This window comes from Pelodiscus sinensis, chromosome 4 (genome assembly GCF_052426305.1).
Source record: "Pelodiscus sinensis isolate ZL-2025 chromosome 4, ASM5242630v1, whole genome shotgun sequence".
Classification (NCBI taxonomy): Eukaryota; Metazoa; Chordata; order Testudines; family Trionychidae; genus Pelodiscus; species Pelodiscus sinensis.
The window spans coordinates 115,036,556-115,050,185 of record NC_143055.1 but is presented as its reverse complement, the minus strand read 5'-3'; the positions used below and the strand labels follow the sequence as shown (position 1 = coordinate 115,050,185).

The 13,630-nt window shown below is 41.8% G+C and overlaps 1 long non-coding RNA gene across 1 annotated transcript; it reads right to left on the bottom strand.

Moving 5' to 3' along the window:
- Positions 1–554: 554 nt before the first annotated feature.
- On the bottom strand, positions 555–13,277 carry LOC142829541 (uncharacterized). The gene is made up of 2 exons (XR_012904036.2): positions 11,498–13,277; positions 555–994 (listed from the first exon to the last, which is right to left on the bottom strand). It is a non-coding gene; the product is annotated as an uncharacterized LOC142829541 (long non-coding RNA).
- Positions 13,278–13,630: the final 353 nt, after the last annotated feature.

Genomic DNA, 13,630 nt, shown 5'->3' with positions numbered 1-13,630 from the left:
TGCCCGGTGTTTGGTATCTTTGGCTTCCTGCAGGGATGTGTCCCTGGAGGGGCCATGGAGTTTTTGGGGAGGGCTTGTTCCTGGGACATGTCTCCCGAGTGTCCCTACCAGGGAGAGCTGCACAATCAGGATCCTGGCAGGAGGAGGCTTGCTGTCAGAATGCTGGTCCTGGGTGCCTGTGGCTTTTAAAGATGGCTACAGGCAAGAACAATAGAGTTGAAAGTGGTAGCAGGAGGGTCCACCAGGGCTTCTTCCTGGAGGCCTTTATTGTCGACATAAACTCTTCCCCACGTTCACACTTATCTTTTGTCAACAGAACTCTGTCAACCAAGGCGTTATTCCTCATAGAATGAGGTTTACCACCATCAACAAAACTGCCGCGTTCTGTATACACAGGTATAGTTTTGTCGACAAAACCCTGTAGTCTAGACACACCCGTGGGTATGAGATGCATCTACAGTGGCTTGTGCTTGTGACATTCAGTCTTCTAATGTTCCTGTGTATTTCTGATGTCTTGGTATCTTTGTTTATCCATCCCCAGCATTTCCTACACCTCTTTTCTTTTCTTTTCTTTGTTCTGTTACCTTACTTATTTTATACTTCATTAGTTCTTCACTATTCATTGTAATTTTGCCTTTTTATTGCCTGCTTCCTTTAATTGCATTTTTCATTCCTTATTCCACCATGGAAGTAAGTTTTTAGTAGTGCAGTACTTTAATATCCTAGGTATGGTGTCTGTTATTCATTTCTTTGTAACGTTATCATTTAAATTCTCTATGACATCACCTACATAACGAAAAATTCAGTACATTTTCTTGTAAATAGCTCCTGGTTAACTTTCTTGAAATTCCAGGTGGGTAATTTTCCATTACCATCCACCTTATTTTGTCCTTGAAAAGTAATAAGTGTAGGGAAATTATCACTCCCTATTCGTTCTTCCTTGTACATTTCCCACTTGTATTTGCTTGCTGCATCTGCTTTTGTAATTCCAGGTCTAAACAGGAAAAAGTATATCTGTTTCATTAAATCTAGCTGGGTTACCATCATTTGAAACTACTTGTTCTCATTAATAAACTTTTCTAAACATGCACATTTTTGCAGTTGTTTTATTTCCCCACAATTGATCATGACTATTTAGATCCCAGCATATGAGTGGGATATATATACATGGGTGAGGGATATTATAAATCCTCAAAGAATTATTACTCTTCTGCATTGAGATCTCAACAGCATTATTGTCTAGGCTTACTTCTTCATTCTCTATTACTATGTACTTTTACCTTTCCCTAATAAACTGCAAACACCACCTCCTCTTTCTAGATTTAAGTCTTTCCTAAAGGCAATATGTACCCTGTAATTGTAAAAGCAAGCTTTTCAACCAACCATTTTTCTTAGACACATATGACATTTGGCTTAGTTTCATTTCCAAGATTTTTTTTTTTAATTCTTGGCCATGAGCATCACACTGTGCTCATTCCAACAGAAGATTGAAATACCCCTACGCATCGTATTTCACAATTAACGTCATTCAAAAGATCATGAATAGGGTCCATTGACAAGTTACTAATAGTTTATATTTTTTCACTTCCATTGCTATAATTTTCATTTTTCTGATTTTTCCCAGTTTCTGAGGTACAGTTTATCACTTCTATCATAAACACAATAAATCTTTTTTCGTTACTAGTTTATCACCTATTCCTTCCACAGTCTTTATCACTTTCTTCATAGAATGAGGCCATGTCTGTAGTCCCTGTTTTCCTGTGCTGATTATCTCTTATTTCTCCACCTGATGCTTTGAGAGTCTTCTGCATAAAATATTAACAATTTTTGTCTTTTGTATTTCTTTAGCTTGTCTTGTGCCTCTACACCTGCCTTATTCTGGAGTATGGTTACTATGTTTGACCTTTGTCCCTTGTGTACAATTTGTCTGTCCTTGTGAAATTCATCCTTCAATCAGTCCTCATTGCTACCTGGTTCTTGCATCCTAAGGGTAGGTCTACACTACAAAGCTATGTCTACACTGCAGGCTTCTTGTGCAAGAACTGTTTTGTGCAAGAGTTCTTGTGCAAAAAATCTTCCACAAGACCGCGTCCACACTGCCATGTGCTTTTGCACAAAAGATGTGCTTTTGTGCAAGAGCGTCCATGGCAGTGTGGACGCTCTCTTGAACAAGAAAGCTCTGATGGCCATTTTAGCCATAGGGCTTTTTGCGCAAGAAATTCATGTTGCCTGTCTACACTGCCTTCTTGTGGAAGAGCTCATGTGCAAGAGGACTTATTCCTCGTGGGGAGAGGAATAACTCTTCCAGAAGAAGTCCTGTTTTCTGACGCTGTACTGTAAATTTACTTGCGCAAGAATACACATGCAGTGTAGACACTCTGCAAGTTTTTGCACAAGAACAGCTGTTCTTGTGCAAAAAGCCTGCAGTGTAGTCGTAGCCCAAGAGTATTTCAAAATAAGTTATTTCGGAATAATAATTCCCAAAAAAACTATTTCAAAATAGCATGTCCACACTACAGGGAAGCTTTGAAATTAGTCTGAGGCAGGCTCCCCTAATATGGATGCACTACCCCTTTTAGAGCACTAGGAAGCACTGGAGAGTAATTACTTTGAATGGCCATAGGGAGAATCTATTTTGAAATAGCAGAAGTGGAGCATGCACACTACCACTATTTCAAAATAGCAATTTCAAAATAGGTGTTATTCCTTGTGAAATGAGAGCTCATTATTCCAGAATAAGAAGCCTGTTAGTTTGAAATTATTTCATTTTAATGAGCTTGTTGTGTGGCTGCTTACCTTGTTACTTTGAAATAACAATGTAGTGTAGATGTGCCCTAAGTGATTAAATGGCCCACTTAATCACTTAATCCCTTAGGGTAGGTCTACACAGCAGTGCTATTTTGGGACATCTGTTACCCCAAAATAGCATTCTGTGCATCTTAACAGCATACCTGTTATTTCTAAATACATTCAAAATAATGGGCTTCTTATTCTGGCTTCCTGTAAACCTCATTGCATGAAGATTAAGGAAGATGCCAGAATAGTAATTTATTTCAAAATTAGCGCTATGTAGACAGTACCAAATTTTGAAATAATCTATTTCCAAATAAGCTACACAATTTGCGTAGCTCAGATTGCAGAGCTTATTTTGAGGAATGCACTACTATGTAGCTGTACCCTTACAGGCCTGATGTGGGTTCATCACATGCAGGGTTATTAAACAGCTCTATCTTAGAAAGAAGAATGAAGGTCCATATTTACATATATCAGAAATTGTATTATCATGACACCAAGAGAAGGAGATGGCAAGAAACAGAACAATTTGCATTTCAGCAAATACAAGTATGGGAGAAAGAGCATAGAACTTCTTTCACCACCAGACTTCATGTTGCATTCCTCACAGCTTGAATAAACTTCATTTTGAGGGCTAACCTCCAGAAGAACCCATTTCAAAGATTTATTGGTCTATAAAGACACAAGACCTGAACCTGAAGTAATACACAATTAAATCAACTGATTGTATACAATATTACTGTATTAGAAGAGTGCATAGAATGAAGTATTTTCTGGAGGTGATTGATATAGTGGAATGTCGGTAGCACTATATTAGGAAATATGGGTACTCAATGATATTATGTTTTAGAGTCCATGGCTAAAAAGGGAGAAACAAGCTCCCTCCCGGACAGGATGAGGAATGCAGGCATTTACTGTCTCCCACATATTTTTAAGCATGGTGGAATCAAAACAATGGAAGCTCCATTTGCATGCAGGAGGAAAGAACAGCATGAAGGAATCCTGCCTCTTGAGACAAAGCCACTGAACGCTGTAAGATATAAGCAGAGAGAGAGAAGCCATTTTTGGCATCCATTGCTAGATAGACTCAAGGGAACAGTGCTCTTCCAAATGAGGAAAAATGGGTTTTAAAAAAATGTTTGTTTTTAATCTTTTCCCCAGGGAAAAAGAATAAGCACAATGGAAAGTTCTATTTTAAAATTTTTATATCTATACACACATTTCTATACACACACTGCTACATGATTATATTACAGAAAGCAAAATAAGAGAAATGCTCCTTGCATTTACAGCAGATGGTGGTGAGGTTGGAGATAGCTTTTAGGTCCTATAGAAGCTCACTACACAGTTTTGGGCTAGTCCCCGCAAAAACTGTATTGTTTATATTGGTGTTGGACTGTCTAACAACGCACCATGAAAGCTTCTTTCATGTTTTTAATAAAATCCTGGCTTTCTTTCCTGAAAAAGTAGATGGGATTGGTTATTTTACCATGCAAAAATATAAATAGAGGGTGGCAGAGGCAAAAGAAATGTTCACAATAATGACCTTAGGTCAACTTAGAAATGGAATTGCCATATACAAAAGTGTGTGTCAAGAACACCTCCCTTCAACCCCCACTCAAAGAAGTCAACTTTTAGGGCCAGTCTGTGGTTTGGGGAGGGCACAAAGAGCTTTTTTGACCTTGCAGACCCCACGGATTTGCTACTACTCTATTAAGTAGTAATGCACACACACACACAAACAGTTCTGGGAGGAGTCAGACCTATGGTCTCACTCACCCGCAGTACAGTAGCCAAGATGCACCAGGAGGAGCACATTACTTTCTTCTAAAGCAGTGTTTCCCAGTTGGTGCTCCGTAGAACCCCGGGGTTCCACAAAGCAAAAGTAAGGATTCTGCAAGAACGCGGCACTCCCCCACCCCCTCTTAAAGAGACAGAGTCTCTTTTGTACTTTTTTATTGTTGTTGTTCAACCAATTCCAGCGGGGCATTGTTTTTATTGCTTGATTAATTTGACCCTGGCATTCCTAAGGATTAAATTGGGAAACACTGTTTTAAGGGTACATCTAGACCACATTGCTTTCTTGGGATACCAGAAGTATCCTGAAATAGCAACGCTGCATCTTTAAAAGCATATGCTATTTCCCTGTGTAGACAGTGCCAAATTTCAAAATAAGCTCTTTCAATTTAGTCTCGGAATAAGCCACGCAATTTGCGTAGCGCAAATTGTATCGCTTATACTGACAGAAGGGTGCTGTCCAGACACACCCTAAGGGAAGGTACATCCATGCAGCAAAGTCTTTCTGGAGCTGTATTGGGGCCATGTAGCTCTATGCCACCCCCAATATGGGCTAGTGACTGTGAGGCTCAACGTTATTTTACAAATGGGCTGTGCTGAATTTGTCTCCCATTAGCACAACTTTGGACTAAACCTCTCTGCCCGGATATATTGCTGCTATTTTCTCTCTTCCAAAACCAGAGGCCAACTAAATCCATTTCCATCTCTGTCTTCTCATGCCCTGAATTATCTGCCTTCTCATTCCTTGCCCATTCCTCCACTCACCTTGTGTCACAGGCTATGGCATTGACAGGTCATCTCATTTTACACTGACTAGTAACCTAGATCCTTCAAAGAACAAACCGTATATCATACAACATTATCTTTTTCCATTATAAGTTATTACACAGGATTTAATCCTAACACCGGATTCATTACAAAAAGAGGGCAAAATCCAGCTTTTTTCCTAAGGGTTTATTATCAACAGAAAAAAACCTGGTGAGATTTGAAAACAAAAGCAAGGAAAGCTAACCCATTTTTTAAAAATGTTAAAGTAAAGCACCAGCACCCTCTATCAGAATTCTTTAAACACTGGCAATAGTACAGTGATTTATTCTGAATAGGAAATATGCCTTTAGTGGATACTTGTTGTGTATTGCAATCTTCATAAGTCTGTTTTAATTAGAGTGCTATTTCTTTTTTTAAAAACTGACATGCACCAGTGCTATGCAGAGCTCTGCTTTGCATAGATATTTTTCAGTGCTGTGCAGCAAGTTCCTATGCAGTACTACTCTGATAAAGCCTTGCAATAGGAGAAGTGATAATGAAGACAGCAGCTGTTACTAAATTACTAAAACAAGACAGACTTGTTGGCAAACACTAATGTTCTGGGTACCCTTTTTTTCCCCCCAAGTTTGACACTTCTGTAAACAGCCATTGTTTGGGCTCATTTAACGGAGTGGGGTGGTGCCAGGTGGTAGAGGACTTGTGGCTTTGCTGACAGCCAGCAGCTCCCTCACGCTGATCCCCATCCCAGGAATGTAATTAACAACCATTTTGCCACTCCACACCCTTTCTCATCTTCTTGAACATGAATTCCAGTGGCAGAATAACAGCCCTGAAAGCCACAGAACAGGAATCACCTCAGCTGCAGCACACATTTCTCCACATTGTCACACCAAGGTGCCGCAACTACCGTCTAGAGGAGAAAACTCCATGGCCATTTAGACCCTGGCCTCAAGGTTGAGACAGCTAACCAATACCCAGTGGAGTCCAGTTCATTCATGTTACACATTTAATAGCTGACTGAAAGATGTTACTACCAATCTGGGCAGGGTCTGAACCACAGACCTAATGGTAAAAGGCTACATATGCATAGGGTCAGATCCTAAGCTGGAGAAAATTACTGTAACTCACTGCAGTTAAACTGACTTATACCAGCTGAGAATCTGGCCCTAACCTCGTAAATTATCAAGTCCCATCAAATTATTGGATGTGTTTTGTCATCCACAATGCCTGACTGAGAATTTTCCATACAGAATCAATCATTTATTTTGCTGACCATGACACTAAACAACCATCGAATACTAGAACTGGGAGGAACCTTAAGAGGTCATCAAGTCCAGTTCCCTGCCCTCACAGAAGGGCCAAGCATCATCTAGGTCATCCCTGACAGATGTTTGTCTAAGCTGCTCTTAAAAATCTCCAGTGATGGAGATTCCACAACCTCCCCAAACAATTTATTCCAGTGCTTGACCAGCCTGACAGAAGGTATTTGCTGATGCCTCCCCTAAACCTCCCTCACTGCAATTTAAGCCCATTGTTTTTGTCCGATCATCAGAGGTTAAGTACAGTAATTTTTCTACCTCCTCCTGGTAACACTCTATTGGGTATTTGAAAGCTGATCTGTCCCTTTTCAGTCTTCTCTTTTTCATACTAAACAAACCCAATTATTTCAGTTTACCTTCATAGCTCACGTTTTCTAGATTTTTAATCATTTTTGTTGCTCTTCTCTGGACCTTCTCCAGTTTGTCCACATCTTTCCTTAAATGTGGTGCCTAGAACTTGACACAATATTCCATTTGAGGATAATTAGCGCAGAATAGAGTAGAAGAATGACTTCTTGTGTCTTCCTTATAACAGTCCTGTTAATGCATCCCAGAATCACGTCTGCTTTTTTGGCAACCACGTGAAGGAGCACAATGTAGCTGGGCACTGATCCACCAGAATTATATGCCTTTGCCAAGTTGTTCCTTTGGGTGTGCAAAAAGCATTTTGAACTCTGGTGCTTTTGCCTCCCTCTCTATACCCTACCCCACATGAGTGCTCTGAAATACAAGGGCGGAGTTTCAAGAGAGTGTGGGCATAGCAACCGTGCACACCGGGATGTGATTTGCTTTTTTTCCCCATGCCCCTAATGATAAGGGAGTGAAGGGAAAGTACTTGGATTCTGTGATTTACACCTCTGCCCCCTTTCTTCACCAGCCAGGAGTGAGAGGCATGCACAGAATCCCTTCACTCCCTTATCATCATGGGACCAAGAAGAATAGCAAAATGTGTCATGGTGTGCACGGCTGTCACCCCCCTGCTCTTGTTAATTTTATGGTGCAAAAAGTATACTAGGCACTGTAAAAATCAACACAGCCATAGCAAATGCTTAATGTGATGCCATGAACAAGGCTAGGAAACAGTAGCAAAGGAAAAGAACTGAGGAAGGAAAATGATTGCATCAAGGAGATCATATAATTACTCATTTTATGTTATATGTGCACATTGGTGCTATGTGGCTGAATGTGATTCATAGGTGATCTTCTAGTCCAACTTCCTGTATCACAGTGGTCATAGAATCTTACTCCTATAATAAGCCTAATATCTTACATTTGACTAAAGAACTTCCATAAAGACTCAAGGTAGGATCTATTTGTGCATCAGAAACGGAAAGTTGTTCCAGAGTGGAAGAGAGAAGGTGGATGAATGGAGCAGGCAAAATGAAGTGAGAGAGAAGGTCAACCATAGAAGCAAAGCTGAGTTTCTCAGAGCCTTGAAGTGAGAGCAACATGTAGGAGGAGAACATGGGGTCAGCGAATGGTTTCAAACTCATGGGTAATGTGTTCAGGCTGGCAAGCAATGAAGATCATTTTTGAGGCCACATTCTGGATGAACTGTACAGAGCCCTTTTTAAATATAGGTGTCACGTTGGCTACCTTCCAGTCATTAAGTACGGAAGCCGATTTAAAGGATAGGTTACAAACCACAGATAATAGCTCCGCAATTTCCCATTTAAGTTCTTTTAGAACCCTTGGATGAATGCCATCCGGTCCCGGAGATTTGTTAACATTACGTTTTTCTATTTGTTCCAAAACCTCCTCTAATGACACTTCAATCCGGGACAGTTCCTCAGATTCATCACCCACAAAGGACGGTGCAGATTCAGGAATCTCCCCAACGTCGTCAGCCGTGAAGACTGAAGCAAAGAAATCATTTAGTTTCTCCGCAATGGCTTTATCGTCCTTGATTGCTCCTTTTATAGCTCGATCATCTAGGGGACCCACAGGTTTTATAGCAGGCTTCCTGCTTCTAATGTACTTAAAAAACATTTTGTTATTTCTTTTTGAGTTTTTGGCTAGCTGTTCCTCAAAATCTTTTTTTGCTTTTCTTATTACATGTTTACACTTGATTTGACAGTGTTTATGTTCCTTTCTATTTATCTCACTAGGATTGGACTTCCACTTCTTAAAAGATACCTTTTTGTCCCTCACTGCTTCTTTTACATGGTGGTTAAGCCACGGCGACTCTTTTTTAGGTCTCTTGCTATGTTTTTTAATTTGGGGTATACATTTAAGTTGGGCCTCTATTATGGTGTCTTTAAAAAGTTTCCATGCAGCTTTCAGGGATTTGGCTCTAGTCACTGTGCCTTTTAATTTCTGTTTAACTAACCTCCTCATTTTTGTGTAATTCCCCTTTTTGAAATTAAATGCCAGGGTGCTGGACTGCTGAGGTGTTCTTCCCACCACAGGAATATTGAATGTTATTATATTATGGTCACTATTTCCAAGCGGTCCTGTAACGGTTATATCCTGGACCTGATCCTGCACTCCACTCAGGACTAAATCGAGAATTGCCTCTCCCCTTGTGGGTTCCTTCACTAGCTGCTCCAAGAAGCAGTCATTTAAGCCATTGAGAAATTTTATCTCCGCTTCTCTTCCTGAGGTGACATGTATCCAGTCAATATGGGGGTAATTAAAATCCCCCATTATTATAGAGTTCTTTATTTTGGTAGCCTCTCTAATTTCCCTCAGCATTTCTGTGTCAGTATCGCTGTCCTGGTCAGGTGGTCGGTAATATATCCCTACTGCTAATTTCTTGTTATTGGAGCATGGAATTTCTATCCATAGCGATTCTATGGAACATGTTGATTCACTTAATATTTTTATTTCATTTGATTCTACATGATCTTTCACATACAGTGCCACTCCGCCACCCACCCGGCCTGCTCTATCCTTTCTATATATTTTATATCCTGGTATGATTGTGTCCCACAGATTTTCCTCATTCCACCAGGTTTCAGTGATGCCTATTATGTCTATCTCCTCATTTAATACGAGGTACTCTAGTTCACCCATCTTATTAGTCAGACTCCTAGCATTTGTGTACAAGCACTTTAAAAATTTGCCACTGGTTATTTGTCTGCCCTTCCCTGATGCATTGGATTCCTTTGTATGCAGTTGTTTGTCAGCTCTGGCCCATGGTTTGCCCTCTCCCCTCCTCTCTTTCCGACTACAGCTTAGAGAATCTCTATAAACGGATTCTCCTCTAAGAGAAGTCTCTCTCCGATTTACGTGCATCTCCACACCAATCGGCTTTCCCCCATCTCTTAGTTTAAAAACTGCTCTACGGCCTTATTAATGTTTAGTGCCAGCAGTCTGGTTCACCCTGGTTTAGGTGGAGCCCATCCTTCCTGTATAGGCTCCCCCTCTCCCAAAAGTGTCCCCAGTTCCTAATAAATCTAAACCCCTCTTCCCTACACCATCGTCTCATCCACGCATTGAGACTCTGAAGCTCTGCCTGCCTACCTGGCCCTGCGGCTGGAACTGGAAGCATTTCCGAGAACGCCACCATAGAGGTCCTGGATTTCAGTCTCTTTCCTAGCAGCCTAAATTTGGCCTCCAGGACATCTCTCCTACCCTTCCCTACGTCATTGGTACCTACATGTACCACGACAACCAGCACCTCCACAGCACTACACATAAGTCTGTCTAGATGCCTCGAGAGATCCACAACCTTCGCACCAGGCAGGCAAGTGACCATACGGTTCTCCCGGTCATCACAAACCCAACTATCTATATTTCTAATGATCGAATCACCCACTACTAACACCTGCCTCTTCCTAACTGGCATTCCCTCCCCATCAGAGGTATCCTCAGTGCGAGAGGATACCGCAACATCCTCAGGGAGGAGGGTCCAACTACAGGATGGTTTCCCTCTGCTCCCATTGAATGCTCTGTTCCCTTGAGACTTTCATCCTCCTTAAGAACACTGGGGCTCTCAGACTGGAGGTGGGACAGTACTACAGTGACCCGGAAAGTCTCATCAACATAGCTCTCTACCTCCCTTAGCTCCTTCAGTTCAGCCACCCTGTCCTCCAAAGCCCAAACTCGGTCTCTGAGGGTCAGGAGCTCCTTGCAACGGGTGCACACATATGCCACCCACCCAAAGGGCAGGTAATCATACATGTTACACTCGACGCAATAAACAGGATAGCCCCCACTCTGCTGCTGGGCTTCTGTCTCCATGTTTGTAATGAATAAGTTTAAGTATAAACTGGGATTCTTTTTAAACTTCTGGAGTATAGATTATTCTAAGAGTTAGGTTTTAAAGAAGGACAGAAGTCACTAGTGCCCTCTAAACTCCCCCTCTAAACTCTCCTGTTAGCTGTTCCTGGTCGCGCTCTCCCTGGTCGCTGAGTCACAGGCTTATATAGCTCTGGTAGCCCCCCCCCTGACTGAGGCTCAGCCAATTAACAGAGGCTTCTAGATTTCAAACCTTTTAGAAGCTCCTTCAAACAAACAAACCAAACAAACAAACAGACAAACACAAGCTCAGCACACTGCAAATAACTCCCCCACACACAAACACACACTGCAGACAGCCACTTACCACAAGGGTCCCGTTTTTACTCCTCTTTTACCTGGAAAACTCCCTCTCCAAACTCTCCTGTTAGCTGTTCCTGGTCGCTGAGTCACAGGTTTATATAGCTCTGGTAGCCCCTCCCCCTGACTGAGGCTCAGCCAATTAACAGAGGCTTCTAGATTTCAAACCTTTTAGAAGCTCCTTCAAACAAACAAACAAACCAAACAGACAAACACAAGCTCAGCACACTGCAAATAACTCCCCCACACACAAACACACACTCCAGACAGCCACTTACCACAAGGGTCCCATTTTTACTCCTCTTTTATCTGGAGAACTCCCTCTCCAAACTCCCCTGTTAGCTGTTCCTGGTCACGCTCAATGACCTAAGCTGACTTTTGAATAACAAATAAACTAATTAAAAGGCATCGTAAATGGGAATTTTGACATTCATGGCACCTGCAAGAAAAAAAGTGAAATTCAATAAATGTATAGATACTTGGGCACTAATAATCCAAGCCGATTGGATTTAAAAATGTAAATTGGGCAAGTAATTCATACATAACCCTGATCACTTTCTGTAACAGCTCCATTTAACCTCTCCTTCTCCAACCATCCACAGATCAGCCTACTCAACGACACATTCTATGCCTCTTTTCCAGCAGTATTATTCTTGATATCACATGGACCATATTGTCTAGTCACAGCCCAGGCCAGAACCACTCCAGTAGAGGAATTTGAAATTGCCCACGCATGTAATTACCTGATGAACTCACTCGAGCCTTTAAAGAACGTAGCATGTTTATAAATAATCACTCTTCTACCTTAATTGGCCCCCCTTCAGTGCTTCTAGGGGCCTGTTCAGCTTTAGGTTGCCAGGAGGTGAGGCTAGAATATGATCCATTGAGCACGCTGGCTCCTGAAGTTTTTACACATAGCACAACACATGGCACAAAATATACAAATAAATCTTGTATATTTATATTGACATTCCCTTGTAAACTCATTTTAAGACACCGTTTTCATCAACATATCTTCTTCCTCATCAGCAGACTGGCTTAATGCACATTGCTAAATGCAAAGCGTATAGTGTGCAGTACTGCAAGGATGTACACAATATGTGGTTTGGTAGATAGAGCAGCAATATGGAAGTCAACAAGATTACAAGTTCCATTCCTGGCTCTGCTGCTGATTCACTCTGTGAACTTAGGTCAGTCACTTGAGCTGTCTGCCCCTCAGTTTACTCACCTATAAAATGAAGAAGAAGAAGGTATTAAGTTACTACTTCACAATGGAGATATGATGCTTTATTATAGCACCAGATAAGCAGGGCCCCAGTCCTGCATGGGCCCTAACCATAATTCCTGCTAAGGTGCATGCCTGTGTGGCTGTGCACAAAAAATTCTTCCCCCACCCACCTCCTCTGGAGAGCTGCGCGGCAGGCAGCTGTTCCAGGAATGGGACATTCCGCATGGTCGGGGGTGGGTGGGGTCTGCTCTGGCGGCTGGGAATGGGACATGCTGCATGGCAGGGGAGGGGGAAGTTCTGCCCCAGCAGCTGGAAATGTGTGTGTGTTAATAAATTGGGTGCCACGGTGGCACATATCCAAACCAGCACACATGACTTCAATATTAGGGCACAAGCAAAAGCTCAGTCAGCTCATGGTTGGAAAATCTTAGAGGGAACACTGGCCCTGAACCTTGTGGTTGACTCAAACTCCATCGACTTCACTGGGACTCTGTTCAGATGCACATCTGCCTACAACAAACCAGCTTCTGTGGAAAGAAAGGATAGATGGGTAGACAGAAGTAGTACATGTCTGTTAAATACACCGAGTTCCCGCAGTACACGGTATTATTGCTTTAGCAGATCTTGAAAGAAGAGAATAACTTTTCTGAAGCTGAAGTGAGTCTGGCCCACGAAAGCTCATCACCTAATAAACCATCTTATTAATCTTTAAAGTGATGCATAGTCCTGTTCCTTTTTTTTTCTGAAGGGCTACGTCTACACTGGCCCCTTTTCCGGAAGGGGCATGTTAATTTCACCTATCGTAGTAGGGAAATCCGCGGGGGATTTAAATATCCCCCGCGGCATTTAAATAAAAATGTCCTCCGCTTTTTTCCGGCTTTTAAAAAAGCCGGAAAAGAGCGTCTAGACTGGCCCCGATCCTTCGGAAAAAGCGCCCTTTTTCGGAGGCTCTTATTCCTACTTTGAAGGGATTTCCCTACTACGATAGGTGAAATTAACATGCCCCTTCTGGAAAAGGGGCCAGTGTAGACGTAGCCATGCTGTTCTGGTGGCTGAGTGAGCAACAAACATTTTACCGCTACCCATAAAACACTCCTTTATCTTTAAAAATAGAAACAAGGAAATTAAACATTGAAAAAACTGCCTTATGTTATTATAAAACAGAGGAAACTGTTCGAATCCA